At 38.3% G+C, this 25678-nt stretch overlaps 1 long non-coding RNA gene across 4 annotated transcripts in view; it reads right to left on the bottom strand.

Moving 5' to 3' along the window:
- LOC121069571 overlaps positions 1 to 25678 on the bottom strand; it is a 104350-nt gene that overhangs the window by 10056 nt on the left and 68616 nt on the right. Inside the window, exons 3-5 of one of the 4 annotated variants that reach the window (XR_005819493.1) lie at positions 20755 to 20893; positions 19452 to 19537; positions 18627 to 19341 (exon numbers count right to left, since the gene is read on the bottom strand). This is a non-coding gene — a long non-coding RNA (uncharacterized LOC121069571). Of the gene's footprint in view, positions 1 to 18626; positions 19538 to 20754; positions 20894 to 25678 lie in introns of those variants that run through there. The other 3 variants (XR_005819492.1, XR_005819490.1, XR_005819491.1) reach the window with 3 other exon arrangements.

Genomic DNA, 25678 nt, shown 5'->3' with positions numbered 1-25678 from the left:
TTAAGAATGAGTTTAAAAGTACCTGGAACTTTGTTATATATCAGTCAAATATATGGACAGAGGATGGTACACAATGCACTATGAAAAAATCATAGAAAAAACAACATGTACACTTTCTGATTACTCAACCTGACCCTACACAGACTCCTTTCCATGATTATGGTCTTCATTAATTCCTTTGCTGCAGCTGTTCATATTTATGCACCAACACAGTCTTCCAGAGGGAGTTGATTTAAATAGAAGGAAAAGTGGAATATAATGGAAAGATACAGGTACTTCATTCAGGCTCATAGAGTTAATATGAAATTCAGAGACGCTGCTTGATACAGTGCCACGAATATCTGCTATAATGGCTCTGCATAATGATGGTCCCTTCGATAAATATGAGATGCACTGTAACATTTACACCATAAAGAATATTTTAGCCTTTGCCTTTCTATAGTTTATGAGTACCATCCTTTAAGATCAAATAACAGTTACTGACTCTGAGTGGATTAAGGCTTAAGCTTTTTTCAATATGAATGATAAAAGCCTCATTTTTTTTCTTCTACAGTGAAGTGTTAAAATGCTGGTAAAAGCATAAATTATATTAAAATGGAACATTCTGCGAATAACTTAACAGCTTCACAAAAAGGCAAGAAAATAATGCATTCATTCTCTCATTCACTTATAAAATCTATAAACTATAGACCCCTTCAGGGAGTGCTAGATATCATTTACAGCATGAAAAGGAACGGCTTTCAGATAAGGAAGTTAATCAGCAGGTGTTTTGTGATCTGTTAACTACTGATAATAATTATTGAACGTTCTTTAGGTCCAGAAATCAATAACCTGCAGCCACTCTCCCTCTGTGACCTCACCAGACATTGTAGGACATAGCAGGGCTCTCTTAAATTAGAATTCAGGTCTTTGTAAAAAGTGACACTTCAAAGATCTGTTCAAAAAGAAAGGTTCAAATTTAAATTTTACTACCAAATTTGAACCAAATGTGATTTATATATATTTTTGAAGCCCTACAGCAAAACAAAACCACCTCCGCAAGCTTCCAGCCCCTGTATCTGTTGAGATAAATGGATATTCTTAGCCCTTAGAGCAGAACGTGAGTCTTACTCGTCAGCATTCAGGCACTAACACACCTGCCTTTTCGTGCATCCGCGCTGGGGCTGGGGATCCCGCAGCCAGCAGGATCTCGTGGCGGGGTGACTGCAAAGGCCCTCGAGTCCTCGGCACCATGTTTCACAAACCACACAGCTGCCCCTCGCCTGGGCACCCCACAGCTTCTAGGTCTCCAGTTCTGGAAGATACTGCGGACAGGCCAGACAGTAAAAGCAGGATACCAGAGTTTCTACAGTCTCCTCTCCAGAGTCGGATCCAAACAGTTTCAAAGCTTTCAATCACATTTTCTAGCATCTCTGCCATACGACACGCATGAAGGAAGCCCTTGCACTCTACCGCCTGGATATTGAACCAGTAACTCAGGCTGCGGGCTCGTGCACCTCGTTCTGAGTGATCTCACTCATTTTTATTCCCCAAATGACTCACTTTTCACACAAATGTACTGCCCTGTCACTTCAGTCACTTGAAATTATTGATTATCCCTACAACCGGAATTATAAAATACAGTCATTCACCCTAAAGGACTAAAATTCATTGCATTTTAAGCAAGAATGAGATCCATTCTCCTCATTTTGAGTCTCTTTCACACATTATGTTCGACATTGGGCCTTGGCAGGATGAGATATGTCTGTTCTGCTGGAGATGCTGTCTTTCAGATAATGAGACATAAGGCCAAAACTGTTACTTACGTCATTAAAATACCTCACAGCATTTCTTTAGATGCTGTTCCAGGACATAACAAGATCTAACAAAGAATGATGCCATGCAGAGAGAAAGAAAACAAACAAATAGAGCTTAAAATGTAAAATTATTCTTACTAGCCTGCAATAGTGGAAAACAACAAAGATCGTATAAACACTAACTTGAATATCTCAAAGAAAAGACAAGACTCTGAAACAAAAAGTGAAGAAAGGAGCTTTGATTTTCAGAGGCTTTCACAGTAAAAACACTGGACAGATTTTGGGGCAACTTTTTATCAGACATACATTCATTTCTCAAAGACAAAGCCATCTCTCATGGGTTAGCCAAATGCATCGCTAAGTAGGGTCTGATTTAAAAGCTAACAAAAGACCCAGAAAGATTACTTGTGACACACTGACAAAGCTGTTGAGGTAACTTGTTAAAATTCCAAAGCAGATGAAGTATTATTCCATAAGATATTTTCCAGAAGTAACAGATCACAAATCAGAGAGAAGCCAACCAAAAGGCACAGCCACAAAGACAAAGATAACTGCACAGCATTTTTGTCCCTCACAGATCTGGCATCTACTTTAGGAGTTTTATTGATATGGGACAGCTTTGCCTACAGCAGCCAGAAAGTTGTCAGCAGCCCACAGAACTCGAATTAGTTGTTCCAGCTGCACAATCTTTCTCAATGATACCTAGTCTCCCATCACAGTTTGCCCAGTGTGACTGCCCGTGGGTACAGAAGCCATCTGGAAGGAAAAGGTCTCTCTTTTCCACTTAAAGAGGCCCTATGGCAGTATGACTCTGGACTGTCATTCCAAAGAGCAGCAATGGCAGTGGAATACAAAATAAATAAATAAATAAATAAATAAAAATTAAGAACAACACGATTTCCACAAAAGGATAGCAATCTGTATTCTATCCAAAAAGACATTTAGAAAATTTTACTGCCTTCACTTTAAAAACCACTCATGCTCCAGCTCTCTGTAGCTTTTTTATGTTTGTTAATAACTGCAGATTATGGTGATGCATTAATCTTGCCTCTACTATTTGCTCACATTGCCTTCTAATAGAAGCAATCCTCTCCTTGAGTCAAAAAGGTATACTAAACACTTCATTCTGTGACAGTACAAAGTCTTAACAACAGTTAATCACACAAACAAGTCAAGGATTGCATGCCTGAATTAATACAGGATGATGAACATGAATATTTCTAAATATTCTTTCAGATGCACTGAGAGTCTGGCAGGTTTCTCTGAATAACTTGTGATGCTACTAGAAATGCCTTCTTGACAAGACTATAAAAGGACACAATCACATAACTACACATTGCAGTGACTACCACATAAAATCACCAGTTGCTGTAAACCAGCAAGATTTCACAGAGTTCCTACAGGGTTACATCACCGTATAGCAGCTGAAGTACCCGACCAACAATTTTCTTTGTTACATTTATGATAGCAAACAATGATAGAAATTTTCCCTGCGATAAACTGTTCAAGCTAAGAGAAGCAAGTTTGAAATCTTTAACTGGAAGATCTGAACCTCTGCTGATTTAACACAGAAACGACCCACATTGTAGCATTCTCTCCATTTTCTAGAATATCCACACTGGGAAATTGGAATTCACACAATGCTTGCTGTGCTCCTGCGCCAGGCATGGAGCTAACAGAAAACAGATGAGCTTCTTTAGAAAGAAACCTAGATGAAAACTCTTACATATACTTGAGATAGCCTAGAACATTTTCCCCAAGTGGAAAAATGTAATTATTCCTAACAGCTAGCATTACTCTGTGAAACCCCGCTGTCCCTTCCGGCGTCTGAACATTCAGTACAGTTCTTGCAGCTGGGAGAACTGCACGGTCACAGGGAATAGCAGTAATACCCTATAAAATCCTTCTCTGACAGAAGGCCCCAACTGAAGAAACGGGTTTCCTGTCAGCTTGTCTGGCTAGCGTAAGCTCAAAGCAACTAGGTAGTAAGGTCAAGCATGCTATTGACAACCCTACCTACATGGAAAGTACAGACAGACATGCACAATCTAAAGACATCTTCAGCAAGGCTTTTGAAAACATGTACTCCCAAAACTATTGCAGAAAGCCTGCGGGCTTCATATATTTGCTTTAGATTTCCAGATATTTCTCAGAGCATTAACAGAGGCTCCAGCCAGAAAGGTTTGGACCCATGTTTTCCAATCACCAGAGAATTTATTTTCTTATTCCACACCAAGACAGTTCCTTAGTTACCTCAAATTCTTATAACACATTTAAAGTCAGGCATGCATGACAGTCTGGATATGTGGAGTATACCCAGTGCACCACAGATCTGTTGTAATCACAACAAATCCAAAACATCTTTGAATGTGCTCTAATATTTTTACCTAGATGTCCTACGTGGGATCGTGGCAGCCAAATAGCCATCTGGTTTAGTATGCTGTTTCTTATTTTGCAATTCACGCAGCTAAGCAATCAATATCTGAGAGTGTGCCCTTTTAGTCTGCCTATTAATTCTGGACATTTTTCCAGGGAGGAATCCTCGACCACCAAAAAGGCCAAGGCACCTGAGAGTCTGGATGATAGGAGTGCTGGAGACATCCGCAGATACTGCTGGGGGAATGAATCTGTCCACAGCCTTCCCTGAAGATGTGCTGCAGCTGGTGCACATGTAACTGCAGAGCAACCTGTGGCACTGATGCTTGCTGAGAGGCTTAGCTATTCCAGCTCTGAGATACAAACACTCCGATGATCTGGGAAATGAGATGAAGACTGAGCATAAAATTAGCATCACAGTGACAACGGAACATTTCAAAAATGTTTCAGAAGTCACTGAAGTTGCTAACTTGTACTAACATATCTCAATTTGTTATTCTACCAGAAAAAAAAAAAAAAAAGATTAGTATTTGCAAGTTCATATTTGATTGGGAAAAGAGGGGTATGAGCTCTCAGCTTAGTATTTGTGTTGTAGCTGATAGATCCCAGTAAAACTATGCAATTGACAATGTTGTAATTTTGTTGTTTCTCATGAAAGCATACTGTATGCCACTATCTTTGCAGACAGTTCTATATTTCTTGCCTTCTTACTCACTCTTTCTCGATCATCATTGCTACATATTCCCGAAAATTGGTACAACAGTGTCCAATTAACATGCATGGTTTTCTAGTAAAGAGGAGCAACTCTACCAAGTTTAATAGAAAAAGGAAAGTTTAAAGCAAAGGTGTTCTACACTGTTAGTTAATAACAAAGTTCAGGCACAACTTTTATGTGCATCAGTCTTCATCCTTTAGCAGTCCCAACAAAGTCACTAGGGCTACATATGAAAGTGAGACACTATCAATCGAAGGAAAGATGTGAGAAAAGGAACACATTTCCAAAGCTTATTCCATCACCAATCTCAATGGAAATAACTGTCAAATTTGACTATACTGGGGGAGCCATTTTTAACATGGGAGCAGGTGGCACATGACAGATGGCAAGGTGTAAGAGCATCTTTCAGTGAGAGACAGTGTCTGAGTAAGGACAGATTCTGTGACTGAATGTGCTGTGAGGAACTGCTTGAGCAGTCAGCGTGAGGGAAGGGCTCTGTGTTTTGCCTGCTAAAAGAGTCTAATTGCCTTTTCTTTTCTTCCACCTTTATTTTTTAATATATCTCAGCCAAATAAAGATTCAAAGTACATACAGGATGAGAAGGAATATTCTGACTACCTGATCCACCATGGAGGATTCTGGATCTGTAAATTATTTAACTGCTACTGAAAAACAATTATGCTTTCCAGGGTAAACAGGCCAGTTCTTTATGTGACATAAAGTACTTATCAGCATCAATGAAGCTGTATTGATTTAACACAAATGAACACATGGATTTTTTCTACTTGGGACTCAATGACTGATTTTTGATTTCTTATCAGTTAACAGCATGAAGCCCCAGATGACAGGGAAAGATTAAAACTGCAATATTCGCAACCAATTAATTAATTAATCCTTTAAATTTCAATGTGTAAAAGGGTCCATTTTTTGTTTATAATTTGTTAGCTATGTGAATAGCAAGTGACCTCTAGTAGTGACCTCTAGGAAACACATTCCTATTCAGAGAATGACCAGAAAGGTTACAGCCTCTGCTTTATACTGAGGCTTTGTTTTATTAGAAGGCCATCATCTTCCAAAGTTGGCAGCTTTTGCTAATTAATACACTTGTATCTGTCTACCCTGAAACAATTTTCTCCCCATACTACACAGATACCAAGCCTTCATAAAAGCAATTGATGATGGAATTACAGAAATATATAATCATTGCCCTGACAACCCACATCAAGGTATGCCAGAACTTGCTACCTGTGGATAAATCAGGACTCAGCTGAAACCCCCAGCACCATGAAATTTATTTCCAGTGGAAAGAAGGATGTTAAGCATAACTCATGATGTATAAATCTGTGCTTCATTACAACCTTTGTTTAACTTGTTCCTTCAAAGCATCATCTGTGAGAGTGCTCAATAGAAAGGTGAAGGGCCATCTGCAGACTTAAATCCTTTGAGAAACCACACATGTACGGTTAGAACTGAAACTATTCATGAGAGTGACAACAGTTTTGTCTTGTTTCTCCTTTTTCCACATCCTCTGTGATTTGTTTCAAAAATAGACCTACTTTTACATAAAATCTGAGCACTCAGTTTAACTGCACATAGTTTTCCTATCTTTGGTTTGTGTTCTGTGATTAAATGTTGCTGCCACTCTAGCAAATAATGCCTCTTCTAATGACAGGATTTCTCCCCCCAGTCCTGATTTGTCATAATTCCCAGTAATTTCAGAGGAATTTTGATTGAACAAAGACTACAGGCCATGTTGAAATTTGTAGAAATTTGGCCACTTCCCATTTCTTGCAGTATTTACAAAGCATTTTGTTAAACAGTATGTTTTCTGATTCTTAATTAAATGATTTGATATGTTGTTTGGTTTTAAACACTCAGCCTGAATGAATATATATAAATATTTTGTGTATGTGACATGAAAGTATTCCTTATGTGAAATTCAGACAACAAATTACAGATCTCTTGAAAAATACACTTTTCACGTACTTCTTTCTCTCAAAATGTTATGCATTGAGAAAGAACAGATTACATCACTGTGTGGATTGCTAGTAAGAGAAAATACAACAGAGAAACAGAATTGATTATTCCTATTTTGTTTTATAATATTTATAACAGTTGTCCATACACACATACTCAGAATTGTCAATGCTATTTCACAAGAACTTGGTCAAACACCGGTGTCAGAATAGTTCAATTGGTGCATATCACTATAGGCCTACATTTTTTTGTATCACTACATGTTTCTCTGCTCTTGCTCTTATTTTGCTGACAGGAGTCTAACTAATATTCATGTAGTATGTCAGAGCAGCTCCAATTTTTCAAAATTCCTCTCTTTTCACATCATTCAAATGGATTTTCTTCTTCCATGCTTGTTCTTGTTAATTGTTCTTTAGCTATGTCATTAACAGTGCATCAGACTGCTTTAATTTGCTACTACTGTCTTTCATAAGATGCCTATGGGGTCCTGTAAGATATGTCTTCCAGAGAGTGTCTCTGGCCAACACAGCAGCCTGAGGTTCTGATACCTGCAATACAGCATTACACTAGATGATCTACAGAAAGTATTAGGATATAGATTGACACCAGATGTTACAGAAATGTTGGGGTTAACTTGAAGGTGTAATGCAGAGATTAGAAGTCTCTGTTTAAAACACATCAAAATCCTCATTATATAGGTTTTCACTGTTAAGAGAGTAAAGGTTTTTATCTAAGAACTGCTCAGCAGAACTTACAGTTGGAGTTTACCCTTAAAATATGAATAATTTTAGAGAAATAAGGAATCAAAACTGTGTTTCTATGAGATATGGCACAGAAGAGAAATGAACAGAAGATATCATCAATCAAAGGTAAAACACCTGTCATATAAATGCATAGATTCTCAATTAGTGAGTCAGTTAGTGGCATCCAAGAAAAAAGCCTGAAAGTTACTCTTCCTCATCAGCAATTAAACTATTCTGGCAATCACATCTGACATAAGGACAAAATATGATCTGTTCATTTTCTTTAATCAAAAGAAAAAAAAAAAAAGTCTTCTTTGATTTTGTCCTGATAAACATTATTTCCTTATCATAGTCCTCAAATCTGCAGTGACTCCAGCTACAGCTGAGCATTTAATGGGGTTTTAAAAAGTAAGACTCCTATTATTAAACCTATTTAGCAGTTCCCTACACTGTACAGCTTCCATATCAGTACATTCCCCACATCTGTTCCTTGCCATTTTCTCCATTATAGCTACTTTACCTTCTTGATCTCAGATGTCACTGGACTCTTCATCTCCTGCCTCCTTCCAAGGCTAGGTGGGGAGAAGTTGTCATGGGCTTGTCACCCACCTGCCCTCTTTCCAGTCCTCCTTGGAAAAGGAGAGGAAATGAGCACAGGAGGTGCTCTTCACCTTAAATGGAGAGACAGGCAGAAGGACTGGAGAAAAAGGGAAGGAAAGAGAATTAGCTCAGTTGGTCCACTCCCTACTTCCTAAGGACAGGATGTAGAGAAAGAAAAATTTTGACTCCTACAGTAGCAGTTATGAGCTACTCAAAGGGTGTGTCAGATGGGACAATCGGCCTTTCAGGAAGGGTTTTCATCCTGGAAGCACGCATTACTTTGCCCACCTAAATGCTTTTAAGATGTATTATTTTTCATCCTGAAACCCGGCATGTACCTGAGCACTGGTAACGCCTTTAAGACTCATTTTTCTCCCTGCAAAGGAGAAGAGAAGGAAGGAAAAAAAAATCAAAAGCAAAGACGCCAGCTGCAGCTTAGCAAACTGCTGAAGTTATTTAAGTCATTAGGCATGAATAGAGAAGAAATATCTCAAGTCAATACTCATTAGTACCAGTAAATATGTTATTCAGTATTATTTTCCAAGTAAACTGAAGTGAAATCTGCATAATAAAAGGCTAATTGACAGAGGTGTAGATGTACAAAGTAAGCTCAGAGAAGAGCTTGCTGAAGAGGCTAAATGCCATTGATGCGGCTGTTCAGAGCAGGCATATGCTATCGAGTGCTTCATGTTCGCTCCAAGGACCTGCTTTTGTTCTCTCATGCTCCCAAAGCTCAACCTGAAGTCAACAGGCACTGAGGGCAGGCCAAAAGCACAGAAACTATCAGAGGCAGCATGCTTGCTGTCAGCTGTCTCCTGAGGAAAGTCGCACAGGGCCTGAAGAGGAGACCAGGCAGCCACACGGGACAAGGTGCCGTGCCCTGCGCTGGGCAGGCCTCTCTGCCATGGGGCGGGGGGGGGCTGCGCTGAAGGGCATCCAAAGGCAACAGCAGGCACAGGTGGCTCAGCTGAACACCCTTCTGCACCTTTCTGCACCCTGCGTAGGTGCACTCGCATTCCTCAAATGGGAGGAGTCCTGTCCTGTGTCCAGGTGTGTGGAAGGGACACAGGTGTGTGGAGGGGCAAACAAGACTGCAACTTGAGCTTCCTAAAAAAAAAAAAAAAAAAAAAAAAAAAAAAAAAAAAAGAGTTTTCTGAGGCATATGATGACCTCCAGAGGTCCCTTCTAACCTTAACCATTCTGTGATATACACAGGCTGAGTCTATGCATTAAAGGTACACGGAATTTGTGTTTTCTGGGAGATGAGAGACAGTTTCCCTTGCTCAAGAGACAGGCCCCACCAGCCCTTCCCTTAAGGCAGAGTTGTCTTGCAGAAGTGGAGAGCTTTCACGGTGAAAGACAAGCTTAGAGGGCGCACAAAGGATCCTCCTGAAACCAGGGTGCTAAATCCTACCTAAAGTGCAGACAGCAAGAGCAGAGAGAGTGCTGAAGACCATCTGAGTCCTGAGATTAGAGAAGAAGCGAGGAGGCAACTGTGCTTTGAAAGTCTCTTGCACCTGCCTCACAGGAGTGCCACAGGAGCCATGGTTTTGGTCCCAGCTCCTTGGACTCTGGGGTCTTAAACAGTCTGAAGATGCTGAATGGATCTGTCAGGAGCTGCACTCTGGTAGCCCTATGCTAAGTTACAGAAAAATATCTACTAAATCATAGACTACTTCTTTATCAAAAGACAGCAAAATTCTTCTGAATATCAAAAGAATTCATTATAACATGTCACTATAGTCTTTTTTGGACATGAAAATGAAACAAAAATGCTAATTTCATGTACTTCACAGTACTTTATAATTCAAAAATGAATTGCAAAAGTGATATAATTTAATTGTCACAAACTGCACTGTAAATGCTTTAAAATTAAATAATCACTGCTAAATGTCATATGATTACATACATTTCTCATATACCCAATTTATACCATATTTCTTAAGCATCTATCCTATTATACTAACTTAGGAATATATATTTAAACTCAAATATCTGCCTATTCACTTTGATTTACCTTCTGGTTTAAAATTATTAAGTCAAGTAAAAATAAACATTGGACATTGGAGTAACAATTTCAAAGGGCACAAGTGACTCTGAAGCCAATGTGCTATTTTCAGAGCTTAAAACCAGAACGTCAGAAACACACTTCCCTTCCAAACTGAAATATCTTTGTAAAATGGTCATGAAGATAAGGTAAACAATATTCCCTTTTCAACATTCTTGGAAATCTACGTTAGAATGGGAGAGTACCAATACATTTAATAAAATTCAAATTTTACTGAGTACGAAGCAGATGTAATCACAAAACAAACCTTGCAAACTCGAGAGGAATGTAGACAATCACAGCAAGAGGAATCATGGCCATTACACACACTACTGTATAAACCATGGTACAATCCATCCTGCCTTTATCAGGTCAGCTGTTGAAAATACAGGCTCTTATTTTATGAGTACTGTATTGCATTTTAATAGCTGTACTGTGTAGTTCATTTTGTACATTATATGCAACTCTGGATGAAAATTAATCTGTTTTTCTGTGTTTATGAATCAGATTGGCATTTCTGTCAACACCCACTAAAAGTCATGCAAACATCTCACAAATTTTTGTCTTTCATTCAAAACTCATCTTCACTGGAAGATATGTGTAAAAATAAAAGGAGAAAAATAGAAGAAAAAAGGTTAATCCTGATACAGTGATATAGTGTCCTGCTACCAACATGCATGTCATTCAGAATGGCCTTTTCTGCCCAGTTCTATGCAGTGCTATGATATAAAAAGACAAACTGTAAATGCAATGCCTGTACACAGCATGTATGTCCATCCATCCTGCCAGCAGGCAGTCTGTCAGGAGGGACTGGACTCTTTTGCTCATGCAGAACCTGTCTCGCAAAGGAGCAAACTGTTTAAATATGTGTTCAACAGTAAATACATGTACATGTATGGTTTAAAAACATACTGAATCATGATTATCTCCATAGTTTAGCAGCATCGATAAGTTGAACTACTAGGTGCTTAGCATATACAAATGGCTTATTTGAAAAATTTGGCTTTAAATTTGGAGGAATTTTTCTTGGTTTGGTTGGATACTCCAGGCAGACAAGAGAAGCCATATACATCAGTACAATATCTAATCAAATGCATAACTTTTAAAATTTGAATAGTACTGTTGGGACGCCTCACCAATTAAACTTCACAGACTGATAACTCTTCATTTTGGATCCTGATCTTTCATAGAGTTCTTAGGTTGATGTCAAGAATGCTGAGGTAAATTCAGCACTTTTATTTTTCAGAAAAATCTTTTATTTTACATTCCTCTGTAAAAAGATAGACGATGCAGAGACTACTGTTCAGAGCATCTACCTTATAGATATATTTACTAAGGCAGCAAAAATAAGTTTAATAATGTTCTGGTTTTACAACTTTCATCAGAACATTATTAAACAAATAACAAAAAAGTAATGCTGATGAGTCTGGCAGAATCAAAAAGAAAAATCAAAACAAGTGAATTATTTACCTCCCCATGTATGTATATACATGTAAATACATCCATATTCTTTATACTATTCACAAGATTAATAAGAAATATAAGAAATATAGCACACATGAATTGTGGAATACGTATGTATTAATAGCACTGTCAAAGGGAAAGAACTGAAGAAACTGAAATTTTTTGAAACATCACAGAAAGATATGAGCATCCTGAGGTCTTCTCCGGCTTATATATAAAATATCAAAAATAATACTCTTACTGTATTATATATGGCACTTCAGATCCAGAAAAGTTGGAGCAATTTAAATACATACACTATTAAAGTTAATCTTTCAAAAAAAGAAGACATTAATAATTTCTTTAAATGATCATATAGGTTAAATGCTAACCATAATCATTATATATGTCTAATCCAGTCTTTAGACCAGTTTTCCAAGTTATCCTGATACCCTTCCTTCCACCACTTGCCTCCCTACTTTGCCATGTCATTGATTATTGATTGCTGACTGTGCTAGCTCACCCTGCTACCCCTCTTCCAAGGAGTAGTGGCATTTAACCCTTCTGACCTAATCACTCCCTGTTATATAACTAAATTACATGTTTATTTTATTACAAATCTACCTTCTCTTTTTAGTTTTGATTCCACAGCAGAAGTTCAAGGACAAATATCCTTACAGCTTACTAGAAATGCTATAGCACAATCTAGGGACAAAGGAACAGACATTGCCAAACAGATGCTATGTTGCTGCAAGCAGTGACATCTCTGCATCAAACCCTGTCCTGAGTGTTGGTGAACTTGCTGTCTATGGCCGGGAAGAGGCCAGGGGAGAAAGGCAGAGCACGACAGGACTCTGCTCCTACTCCCTTGTTTCCCTGCCTGGGCTGGAGGGAGAGGAGAGTCTGGGCCTGTCTGGCTCCTGTCCTGGAGGATTTCCCCAGCCCAGTTAGCCTGCTCGTGCTTTAGTTACTGCCCGCTCTCAGCACTGCTTTCCCTAATGCCAGACACGAAGAAGCTTTTCTTGTTCATAGCCATATGCCAGCAGTTTTATTGACCAGTCTCACTCAGCAACGTAGCTGAGCCTGTGACTTTTCTGAGCTGTTTGTGTTGAGTGATCCACCTTTTTCATCCAAATCCTACCAGCAAGCACCACTAAAGAAAAAAACAAATGCCCACAGAGGCTTGTTAGAACTCTGATAATACCCATCTCTTCACTTTTACCAACAATAGCTAGCTTCTGCTGCATATATCTTGAGTTTCAACTTACTCACTGAAAGGCTTTATAAAAGGCATGTAAAAGCCCAAGAATGAAGCAGGAGAAGTTTCATAAAGAGGGTTTCAAATGTAATCCCTCCTCCTTACCAAGGACTTTCAGAAAAATCTAACAGTTATTCATCATATAACCAATTATTTTATAAAGAACTAATACAGCAAACAGAGCAAGCTTATCATGGTCACAACAGTTCTGGCTCAAGCTGAGGCACTACTGCATTTTGCATTATCCATAATGCACAATAAAACTTCTCTAGTAAGCCCTACAAGGAACTGCAGCAATCTGTCTTCATAGTCAAAAGGAAATATACTGCTGTTTGCAAGGTCATGACTGGATGAATAAAGACAAACAGTGCAAAACATAGTACTGGAAGAAATTATTTTCATTCACAGCCCACCTGATGAAGACTACAGAAAATTAAGGTAAGTTTCTTAGTCTTCTTCACAGTATCTCTGTGTGCCATCATCCTTGAAAAGAACCTTTAACCAAGCAACGTACCTCAGTGCATCATGAGATGAAAACTAGGCAGCTCTGAAAAACAGAACTATAAATACAGTTCAAAAAGTGGAAGGTTTAGGAAAAGCTGGCAACCCCACATATAGCACAGTAACTGTTTTCATTCATAAGCTTAATGGCAATACTCTGCCTAGTAATTGAAAGCCTGGGTTTCAAAAGCAGGCATGTATCTGGACCAAGGCAGATGTCTTGGACAAAAGTTCTCAAATGCATAGGCTACATTTTGAGTTTTCATAAAATTCCTAATGATTACCTCCTGTACTTTAATGTAGTGTTTAGAGTCATAGTCTACAAATGAAATGAAAAGACTACTCTTGCTTCAAACGTGACAGTCAGCAGACACTTCCTGAAATGTCTGAGCTAGTTACGGAAGGGCTGCTGTTTCCTGCGTCACAGATACATGGCATTTTGTTATTTGCATTGCTGCTTCAGTAGAAAAGCTTTCTTACCAAATTGCTCTAAAAAGGCAGCACTTTCTAACAGGTAATTTTGATGTCAAGTGTTGGTTCTTGGAGCAGAAGTAAGACTATCACCACATCTCAAGAGTTATTTGACACCTCCTGAGTGAAATTTTTAATAGGACATTAATACTAGCCTCATATTGCAGAGTAGACTTTGTAGACTTGTATAAAAAACAGGGAAAGTCCAGAGTCGGGCCAACCTTGTGGAACACCACCTGGTACCCAGACTTGCACAGCTCTGAAATAAACAATATCTCAACCTAGTTTGTGCATTTGGCTTATCACACACCAGGTAATGAATCCGAATGTTTTATTTGACAACAGAAGCACAACGTACATAACCCAAGATCCTTTCTAATTGATTAAGCACACCCCAAATTGTGCAAGAATGAGAGCCTGTTCATTCTGGCCTGCAAAGATGAAGTGCAAAACCAGAACTGCAAGTTCTCGGTTTGATCTGCTGACATCTGATGGGCTCTCCCTCTATGAGAATCAGGCTTTGCGGATGAGAAAAGCTGGGAGGAGGGAAATCCACATGCCTCCTCCTCCTTTAAATTCTCTGAATGCAGGAGCAGTGCTGGATCAGCTGCAAGCAGATGCAAGCAAAGATAAGAAAGTCTTCAACCGTACTTGCAGCATGTTCTGCCTGCAGCATAAAACCTGTATTTGGGGGGGATTTTGAGAGGCTGTAGAAGCCTAGCATGAGTTTTGTTTTTTTGTTCAGGAAAGCACTTGAGCACATACTAACGCTCACTGAATTCAGCACAACCTTGTGCTGAGCCTTTCAAGGATTTGGGTGGGGTTCAGAATGTGCTCAAAATTAAGTACGCAGCTTACGTACATCACTGCAACAAGGCCTTAATTTTTGTGAAAAGATACCTACAGTCCAGAAATGCCAACAATCCCTAAAATGTTTGCTCCGAATATTAAAAGGTTTCATAGTACCAGATTAAAAAATAAATATGCACAAATTATTTATTTCTGATTTTATAGTATTCATAAACTACTGTAGCCACCCACCTAAGCAACAAGAATTCTCTATGCAAATAATTTAAATTTTAGGAATTGTTATAAAATGTGTGATGACTTGTTTGTGTGAAACCTGATGTGGGATCACCGTTAGGAGGGCATAACTGACAGCCATTACCTACACAGGGAAAATAACTATATTGCAAGTTTCATATACTCGCGATCTGGAAGAAGTTCAAATGTTATGTCCCCATACTCAGGTGTCATTTATATCCCTGTCTGCATATATGTAAAAGTACACATGTGTATCTACAAATAAACACATACCTATATATAACTGTGCAGGGAGGCCAGTTTGCCTATTAGCACATTTTGACATGATGGATACTCTGAATCATTGGTAAAATTGTCCTCCTTGATACAAGGCTCACTTGGATATTGAATCTCTTGCCTGTTATTTTCTTTAATTTCCAAAACATATATGTTGAAAATCCCTTCAGGATATACTTTTGAACTTCCTCTGTAAATGTGGAAAGAACTTCAAAGTTCTGTTAGTAATTTATGTATAGCATGATGGACTGGGGTCAGTTCACAACTGAATTCCCAAGGCAAGAAGATTAGATGATGGAAAAGACAATTTAATATAAAATGCCTCCTTGCTCAAAAGTTCACACAGAGGCTGGTCCTGCATGCCTCGTTCACGCAGGCAGTCCTCTTTGAAATCAGAGCCCTTATTGCCTTGTGGTTTTTATAGTCATTCGCACCAAAGTGGATAAATGTTAAAGATGCCAGACCTCTAACCTAGCAGCAATTTATCACAGTGCACTCGCTGAACCTCTGATCAGACATGGTTCAACGGAGACAATTTCCAGTTATAATGAGACAGTAGCTAGTGTAAGAGCAGCCCCAAAGCTAAGTTTGCCAGATGCCTGTGCAGTGTAACTACTGAAACATACTCTGTCTTAGATCTGGGGTGATGTAGCAGCTGATGCACCACAGGGAGTGCCTCCCATACCAGGCTCTATTTATCCATGGCACGGATTTACCCCCTGCAAATCTAGCCTCTCCACTCAATCTCTTGCAGCCAAATTGCATGACAGACCACGGAGAAAACAAGACAGAAAGGTTTCCGTAGCAAAAGGTCCTGTTGTTGTCTGAGGCAAGTGCAGATCAGACCTGCTGGCATGGTGAATTCAGGCTGTCCATAAAGAGAATGCAGTTTGGTCTCTGTAATGCTCTGGTCTGCTGGTCACCCCTGGAACCAATCATCTCAGGCAAGGGTAAGTTTTGCCCATGCATAGATAGTGGCACCAGGATTTTCTTTTGTTAAATCTTTAGATTTTGCACTTTAAGACCTAAAAACAGTCTTTTGGTAAGGCATATTTGTGGATAAAACTTGATACAGCATGTCACAGCTGATTTACCTGGCTCCAACTGCTATATCGATGAAAACGTACTGTATGGAATACACAGGAGTGCTTTCCCCTGCAACCACCTTCATCATCAGAAATATTTTTGGAGCTATACAAAAATTTTGATGAAACTTTTAATTACATTCCTAAACATATATTAAGATATCTAAATTGACTTGACAGAACTGAAACCAGGCCAGCTATTTAAAGTGTTAGGTAAATTATTCAGAGAACACCTTCAAAATTGTAACCTCTTTCTTCTTTCCTATCTTCTGTTTTTAAGTATTCCTCCCACCAGCATTTTGACTCCTTTTCTACTTTTATGTTTGTAAAACACCTAGCCACTATTAACACAAAAGGAGTCTACTCGGGAGGAATACAAAAATTTTGGTATCACTCATATGTAAGATGTTTGCCCTGGGATAAGAACTATGTACAAATTTCTACACTGGCCCACACAAGCCAGTGAACTGGCTAAGTACAATGAAAGATACTACAAATGTAGGCAAAGAAGCATATACGTATACCAAGGACATCGAGGTGCTCAAATGAGTCCAGAGGAGGGCAATGAAGCTGGTGAGGGGTCTGGAGAACAAGTCTTACGAGGAGCGGCTGAGGGAGCTGGAATTGTTCAGCCTGGAGAAGAGGAGGCTCAGGGGCGTCCTTATCGCACTCTCCAGGTACCTTAAAGGAGGCTGTAGAGAGGTGGGGGTTGGTCTATTCTCTCATGTGCCTGGTGACAGGATGAGGGAGAATGGGCTAAAGCTGTGCCAGGGGAGGTTTAGGTTGGATATTAGGAAGAACTTCTTTACTGAAAGGGTTGTTGGGCATTGGAATGGGCTGCCCAGGGAAGTGGTTGAGTCACCATCCCTGGAGGTTTTTAAAAGATGTTTAGATGTAGAGCTTAGTGATATGGTTTAGTGGAGGACTTGTTAGTGTTAGGTCAGGGGTTGGACTGGGTGATCTTGGAGGTCTCTTCCAACCTAGATGATTCTGTGATATATGGCGGCTGTAATATGTTTGAAAATTTGGCATAAAGGGTCTGATTTCATCTAGAAGAATGTCCTGTTACTAGTCATTTTCTTGAATTATCAAGATGATCATCAATGATGATTTTCTAACAATAACCACAGAATCATAGAATCATTAAGGTTGGAAAACGCCGCAGTAAAAACCTAAATAGTGATTTAGTTATATAAAACTCAGATTTAATGCTGTAATTACTTCTTTTTCTGTGCCATAATAGGCAGATACTCGTCATAAGAGCATGTCAGTCTCTCATGCCATAATATAAGCCATGGAAATACTAACAGGCAAAAGAACTTTAAAGAGAGAATTATTAAAACTCATCCATAAATTTCCTGTCTTCTGGGGGTTTAAGACCTATCCTCTTAGATTTACATAGTTTTCTCTGATCTGCACTGCTTCTAACTGGAAGTGTCTCCAGCTTATTATTCAAAAAGATATTTGTGTGGAGTACAGAATGGGAAGAACAATTAGAAAACAGCTGCTGTTTAGCATTTGCCATAAAACTTCAAGACTCCTAGTAGGTGTTCTTTAGAAAAAGTCAATTAGTAATTTAGAGCAGAACAGAGCTCATCACAATTTCTGTCATCAGTAGCACCAGTGGAGTTCTCCTTTGATTAGAATACTTGCAGTGGGGGCTTCCTTTGTATCTTTCATAATAGAGTTTATGCTAGAAAGGCACTTTTTTAAACACTACAAAACTCAGAGTGCCGATAGACAGCACTGTGTCTCTCATCTTTATCTCAAACGACACAGATAAAGTCTGTTGTTAAATTAGTCAGTGAGGAGGGAAGATAATCCCTAGCAGAGTGCCTGTTAGGCAGATCAAGGATGAAAGGATGTCTAAACACAGAGCTCACCTATATAAATAATTATGCTCATGCAGAAGTGAGGAACCACCAGCGCAGTCCCTCCAGCCCAGAGTATTGATCTGTAGGAAACAAACTATATCCCATCTGGCAATCATCCAGAGATTACTTCTAAGTATCTTAGCTGGGCATCCAGGGAACCTGAAAAGCACAGTGGACGTATACTGCATATATCCACAGCCACTGCAAAGAGCAGCCCCCACTGGTGCCACCAGCACTGAATTCGTTCGGATTGCAAGTGCTAGGATGGGTGCAATGGGCTGCCACTTGCTTTCAGATGAGATGCATTTGAAGGCACTTGCCATCCCCTATGTATTCTTCATGCTTTATCAGGAAAAATCTAAGAGTAAAACTCTCTGATTACACACTGTTTCTTGAGCAGCAGAGGAGAGTAATGCAACATGAAGGCTGACCTTAATAAAGGGCACTTTATTAAGTGAACAATCAAGATTTGTAGGCAAAAGATACTAGGCACACTGTGCTCCAAATTAGAGGCTGATAAAAAACAATACTAATTACAGTCAATATTATTATATTAATCACTTAAAAGGGCTGCTTCCATACATGTTAAAGACTACAGATTGTTTCATTTGTACTGATACAAGTACGGCCAGAGATGCTCTTCTAATTTCTTTTTCCTTTAAACAAAAATTGTGTTTAAATATGTGCAAAGGTATGATATATTACACCTCCTCCACAATCTAACACAGCGACAGCATGCACTCATGTTCAGAATATTTGCATTATCATACATCACAAGCCATTTCTGATTTTAAGATACTCAAATTCATCACAGTTGATCTCACCAAACTATTCTTGACTACAAGCTGTGATCTAAATCTTCCCACAGTTTCCTGTTGCAGCTTTATCAAGCTGATAAAACAGCAACACAGAATAGGACTGAGAGGCCCAGTGCAAAGCTGAGAGATTGCCCTGAACTTAAGAAGGACACATGTTGTAGAGGAGACTCACCACCACGCTGGTTGCCTGTCCCAGGTGCCAGACACAGCAAGGATGTCTCTGCTGGTGCCCTCAGAAGAGATGGTTGTGCTCAGCACTGTGGGTAATGACCAGGCTCTTCCACAAATGCCTTACATCACCTCGTTGGTCTTTTGCACTGTTAATTGTAAAGCCATGATATCTCCTATATGGCTCCTGGATTGGATGCAGTGAGTCATTTTAAGCTAGCTCCTTTTATTCATCTTAGGAAAGGCAATAGAGGCTTACTTTTGGTGCTACACTTCTTTGAGGTGCTTAATGTCCCACTGAAGCTATTTCAATCTTTTTCACTTTCCTGTTCAAAACATGTGAAGCTGTAAGAGAAAATCATGAACTGACTTGGTATGCAATTAAAGAACAGCTTTAATACAATAGAGAGTGTTTAATTCCCAATAGTTGTTACAGTGAATCTGGCATGAATTTTATCTGAGTTGTTGAATTTTTATTTTTATAGATATGATATTGAAACAATAATTTGCTATTGAATTTTGGGAGAGTGCTGGTGTAACTATTATACTTGCAAATAAATTTATTTCTTACCACATTTAAAAGATACATTGAATAAAACGTAGCCTATGGACTTTTGTTAGCTGTGCACACGTAAGTAGGAATATAACTGAAATGAAACATCTAAATAGCAATGTTGTTCTTTTATTTATTTATACAGCACTACTTATTTGTGCCTCGGATTTTATTTGCAAAGATATAATGGGGCAAATATAAATACTGACTGCCAGCTCTTCAGAAGATTGTTTGATATGAATGTATAATGTAAGGATTTAGCAATATCTGTCCATAGGATCTTTAAGGCACAATGAGCCTTGGATGTTTTCTTTTGTTTGTAGCCTGAAGCTCCAACATTTTAAATGCTTAATTAGCAGCAATCAGGCATCAGTACAGCTCCAATCTAACTGAGGGGATGGGACAGCTCTCCAGTTTGGCAGCCACTGCCAAAAGCAGGATGTGCTTCTCTAATACTCAGCAATTCATCTTTCTTTTCTTGTATCAGAATTTTCATTGAAAATTGAACAAGTATTATCAGCTGAATAAAGTAACGGTTTGATACTTTGAGGAACTGGGAATGAATTAGTAGTCTTTATAAAATAATGTCATAGAAAACACTTAATATATTGTTCCTAACCATGTAACACTTTGAAAGTGTTTCCATGCCACAGCACAACATTGTTTTGCATGACTTAACTCCTGAAGATTAAAAAGAATCACGTTAACATACTTCAGAAATGAATGAATATGGACTTTAGGAAAACAAGCTTGCCATGTTTTTTGATCTTCTCAGATTTAGGTTGCTTTCTAATATCTCAACAGTATTTTCCCCAGACAACATATAATTTTGCTTGTGAAGGAAATCAAAAGCCAAATTAGAAGTATGAATGGAAGGGATTATGTTTTCAGCTGAATATCTTCTGATGTTTTTATATGCATTACATTATTTCCATAGCTGGAGAAAGAGAATGCAGTAGCAGGAAACCTAGATTTAATGAGAAGTGTCTGCATCGTGAAGAAAACTCACCAGTACTTCATCTTGATGAGGTGTAATTTCTTCATTTGTCATAGCTACTGGACACAAAGGCTAATACTGGTAGAAGAAGCTGAAAAAATGCATGCATCGTCAGGTAGAAATAGTCACCACTGAAGCAGCCCGGTGAGGTCTACAACTGTAAAAAAACAGCATGAATCTGAACTCCCTTGGACTGTAAAGTGCTATAAATTTATCTCCAGTAACATAGCATGTTCAAAAAATGCTAGCCGCATTATTCCAAAAATGTGTTTTCTTTCTCTGCTAAAATAAATGGATTTTTTTTTTCTTTCATTGTTCTTCCATTCAGAAACCCCATAATAATTTACCTGTTGAAAAATATTTTAGTAAACTACTGTTGGGGGCCACAGTAGTTGCAGATTTCTTTCAAAACAAAATGTAAAACAGGAGATTTAAAGGGAATTACAAAGCAGGCTTTTAATAATTTAGAAACTTTACATGGCTCTGCCCAGAAAATAAAACTGACGTTTAGATTTTTGTACCAGTCATCACTTCTAAACGTTTTATATTTTATAAATTCTTCTTCTCCTCATTGAAAAACATTTAAAACATACTAGAAGTGCTTCAAGAGAATGTCTTCATTTAACTGACGGTTTAAAAAATTTATGGCAGCAGTGCCATGTGTGAAATTTCCACTGATTAAGAAAGTTTTATGGCAGCATAACCAGAGAAAAGTGGAACTGTGTATTCATAAATGTTGTCAGGACTGACAATCTTCTCAAGACTACTGGTTAAGTAAAATACCATTTTTCATACAGACTGCTATTCTATCCCAAGGCCCGATGACTCTCACTCAACGCCCTTTCACACATACAGTTGTCAACTTGCTCTGGCTAAAATTCTTCTTTCCTTTCTCAGTTCTGATTTTTTTTTTTCTGATTTTTTTTCCACCACAGGAGGTTGTTGTGGATAGATTTTATTTGAATGATGGAAGAATCTTAGTAAACTTTCCCCCATCGGAAAACAAAAAGAAAATAAAAAATCTGGAAAATGTTGACTATTCCATCCTGTAATTCTTCCAAGTGTAGTTATTACAGGGCTTTGTCTCCCTTTTTATTTAAAACCAACCACACAAAGTAAAATCTGCCATGAAACAATCCAGAAGTACCTAATGGTGGTCTCAGGTTTAGAAAATATGTTATATAGTTTAATTTATACCATGAAGTGTTTGGGTTGTGAACAATCAATGCAGAGAAAGTATTTCTGATAAATATCTCTAGCAAATTGTATAATTCTACTATAAAATATTAGAATAATATTATAAATAAAATATTATTTGTTTCACATCATTTTGTGCCATGTTTATGATGCATCTCACAGCTGCTTGTACTTCATTGTCATTTTCAGATTTTGCTGCTGTATATTTGTGTGATTTGATATTAAGTACTGTAAAATAGGAGGCTGTAAAGTAAATTGCATCAATATCAAATAACAAGTAAGACATTAAAAAATACATTTATTGCCTCATCATGTGCTATGATATCCCAGAGAAGTACACCCAGCCTTGATGCTTGTCCTGCTTACTTTTCAGTATGCCTCTAAGCAAATTTCTATTAACACAAGTTTTTTCAGTAACCAAATGTTAATTACTTCTCAGCCACCTGTGAAACTGCCTTTTTTTTCTTAAATGCATCACATTAAAATTACATTAAGGCAGATGTACTCGTTCTTAAAGTTACAATGCCCATGTTGATGTATAGGCAGGATATAAAGCCCATCATTTAAAAAAAAAAAAAAGCTTTCAGAAATAAGATCATAATTCACTTTACCTAAGTACAAAATGTAGAAAGATGCTTAACCCAGTTTTTGAGCCTCTCTTGGTCCAACATAAACTAATCCTCTGAAATGAGAAAGCCTTGTAGTGGTATTGTCATTCAGCTTGCTGCATAAACTCAGTAGTCCGAATGTGTCACCAATTGCCCCAGCACCTTGCTCCGAAGGAATCCCGCCTACAAACATGCTCAATTAAGGAGCTTAGATGAGTGAACCAGCACCTATTCCATATTTATGTGGGTTTACACTATCACCTCTTGTCATGCAAGGAATGGAACCAGTAGGGCATCCTGGCTTGTGCAACTTTTTGCCTCAGGCACAATACATTCAGGAGTGCACAAGGAGCAGTGTGGCTACACATAGCCTGCTTTATGGCTATCACAACCTGGACAACTTTTCAAATCAACTTACCAGTTGATTTAAAAAAAATGAAGTTGTGTGCAATAATCAGTTCTTTGAAGGGTTTGAATTCATATGAAAAATGTATGAAGAACAAACTGAGTGCGCACATAAGCAAAGAAACTGCTTGCTGAGTGAAAACATTATCTTTGAATTAGCTCAAGATGGCTATGACTTTAATTTCATCTGTGACCTCTTTGTTTAATTTCCATTGCTCTGAAAGTGAGACAATGTAATTTGGTTGTTTAGGACCAACATGTGACTTACTTCAGTGTCCATGCAAGAAGGTAAGTAGTAATAAACACTTGCTCTTAGTACATCTTAGATGCAGAAATTACTGGGAGAGTGTTGCAAACATGAACAATTTTGGAAGAATGGTGACTACACCAGCAAGATGGCCAAAAATGTAGTTAGTCATGATTGCCTTGAACCTACACGGAAATAAGGAGAGCTATGACTTTCTGCAACAAAGCTCCCTCCCACAGAAATTCATACAGTCACCTAGGATTTGGCTTAAGCTTTCAAAAATTTATGAAGATGACAACATGCTGTAACAGCCCTAGAGGTAAAGAGAAGAATAAAAATAAGCATTTTTATAAAGGTCATTTCTTCACTATAGATATATATGTATTTTGTATTTTTATGCTAGAATGCTGCATCTAACTTTCTCAGCAAAGTTTTATAAGATCCCTCAGACTCCTTTCTGTCATGCCCATACTTCAGAATGAAAGAATGATGTAGTTGTTGCTAGCATAGTTTTTGACCCTTAATATTTTTTTTATTTTTTATTTTTTGGAAGCTAAGTGAAAGAAGAGAGGGAAATTGTTTATAGACAAGGTGAAGGAAGAGGAGTGTAAGTACCTCCCAAGTATACCCCAAGCTGTGGGCTATTCGTGCTTGAAGGCAACGTAACTATTTTTGTCCTTTCTGGGAGGCTCCATCTCACAAATGCATTCAGAGCATAAGACCAAGCAGCCAAAAGGTTAAAATGTGTTTCTGTCTTTTTCTGTTTAGAAGCAACAAACACAGCAAGAGCCAATTTTAGAAGCCAAGTACTTATCTAAAACAATGAACAATGTGGTAAACAAAGCAGTCCTTGAAGAGGTGGAAGAGAATTGTGTCCAGATGTTCAAAAACACACACAAATGTAGCACTGGATTTTTCTCTCCAAGAGCTGTATCCAATGTTTTGCTGGAGTTTATATAAAGAATAAATAAATACAAGTTTTGTTACACTTGAGCAAGTAAAGTTGTACAAATAAGATGGGAAATTAAGCAAGTGAAAGAAAGATTATTCAAAAGCTGAAATTTCTGTTCAGCTTGCCTTTCTTTCATCTTTTGTTTCCTTCTTATTCCCCAGCTCAGATATGGTGAAAAGTTGCTCAGATGAGCAGGCAAGAATTGCTTAGACACACAGCACAGATTGAAATGGCAAACTGCCACATTCTTCAGCACAGAGGCCCAGTACTATAATCCTACCAGGCCTGAATTGAATCTAAGGCCAGTTTATAGTATAACAAAGCCAAGGAGGGGCAAAACCAAAATCTTTTTGTCCACTCAGCTTACATGTTGCACCAAGAGCTAGGAGCTATCTTGCAAAGGACCAAAGGTCTTTGTCCTTTACACAAAGCTCACCCATCTGGAGCCCTCTTGAGAGACACCTCCTGATTCAGTGGTGACTCACAGGCTTGCTGTCCTTGAATTCACTTCTGCTTCGTCTCCACACCAGATCTCACCTCCTCAACCCCTCTTCAAATGAGCCACAACAGATACAGAGCAGTATAATTTTTATCCTGATGCTACTAAAAGAGTCAACATAGCTAGCCCTGGACAATCTAACCGATGTTGTTACCACAGAAGACTATTTTTCTCCAAATCTCCAAATCCCTATCTTCAAGGCTAACTTACATGAGGACTAGTAAATGAATCCCAAATGAAAGTCTAAGAAACCAACAGCTTCAATTCTCCTTTCCAACAGGAGGAGGGCAGCAATGAGTTTCAATAAATCAATAGCTCTTAGGTCAAAATTCATTAGTTTTAATGATAACTCAAACAGCACTATAACTTAAAGCTCCACTCCTTACCCAGGGCTGCAATAAAAGAGAGAAATTGTCATATTATGAATGTCTGCAACACCTTTTTTCAAATATTTCTCTGCCGAGAATAAAAGACTACTAGAAAAGGTGTAAAAGTGATATGTACATGGGGTTGCAATGTCTGATACAATGCAGATTGCTGAAACTGATGTTGTTTTCTAGAAGACAGCTTTAAAAAAGCTAGAGAAACACTGTGATTGTCTTTGAGTGAGGTGAGTGAACTGAAAGAAATGATAAGTATTGGTAGACAAGTCTATGTTGGAGGTTGTTAGTCACTACTTAGGCACTATCAAGGATGGCAAATCAATTACAAGTGCCTCATATTTGCAAGAAACATTTATTGTTTCTACAGTAAATGTCATCTCCTAATAGAAAAAAAGTGTCTGATTCTTTATAGAAAATTTTTCAGTGGAATAATTCTGTCCAGTATATTTTTAAAATTTTCTCCCTCTTTATACTACAAGTGACATTCATATGGAAACAGAATTGGTGTCATGACAATTACTATGCTTCAACTGTTTGTTGGATGCACTTGAGGATGCAGTTATTTCTATACATATCAAATGCATTGTCACCCAGGAACTGGTCCAAAGGTCAGTAATATGCTTTCCATTCATTCTGTGGGCATGA

The sequence above is a fragment of the Cygnus olor genome, chromosome 4, assembly GCF_009769625.2.
Source record: "Cygnus olor isolate bCygOlo1 chromosome 4, bCygOlo1.pri.v2, whole genome shotgun sequence".
In the NCBI taxonomy this organism is placed as follows: Eukaryota; Metazoa; Chordata; class Aves; order Anseriformes; family Anatidae; genus Cygnus; species Cygnus olor.
The sequence above is the reverse complement of the archived record's forward strand: the minus strand, read 5'-3'. Positions and strand labels throughout refer to the sequence as shown.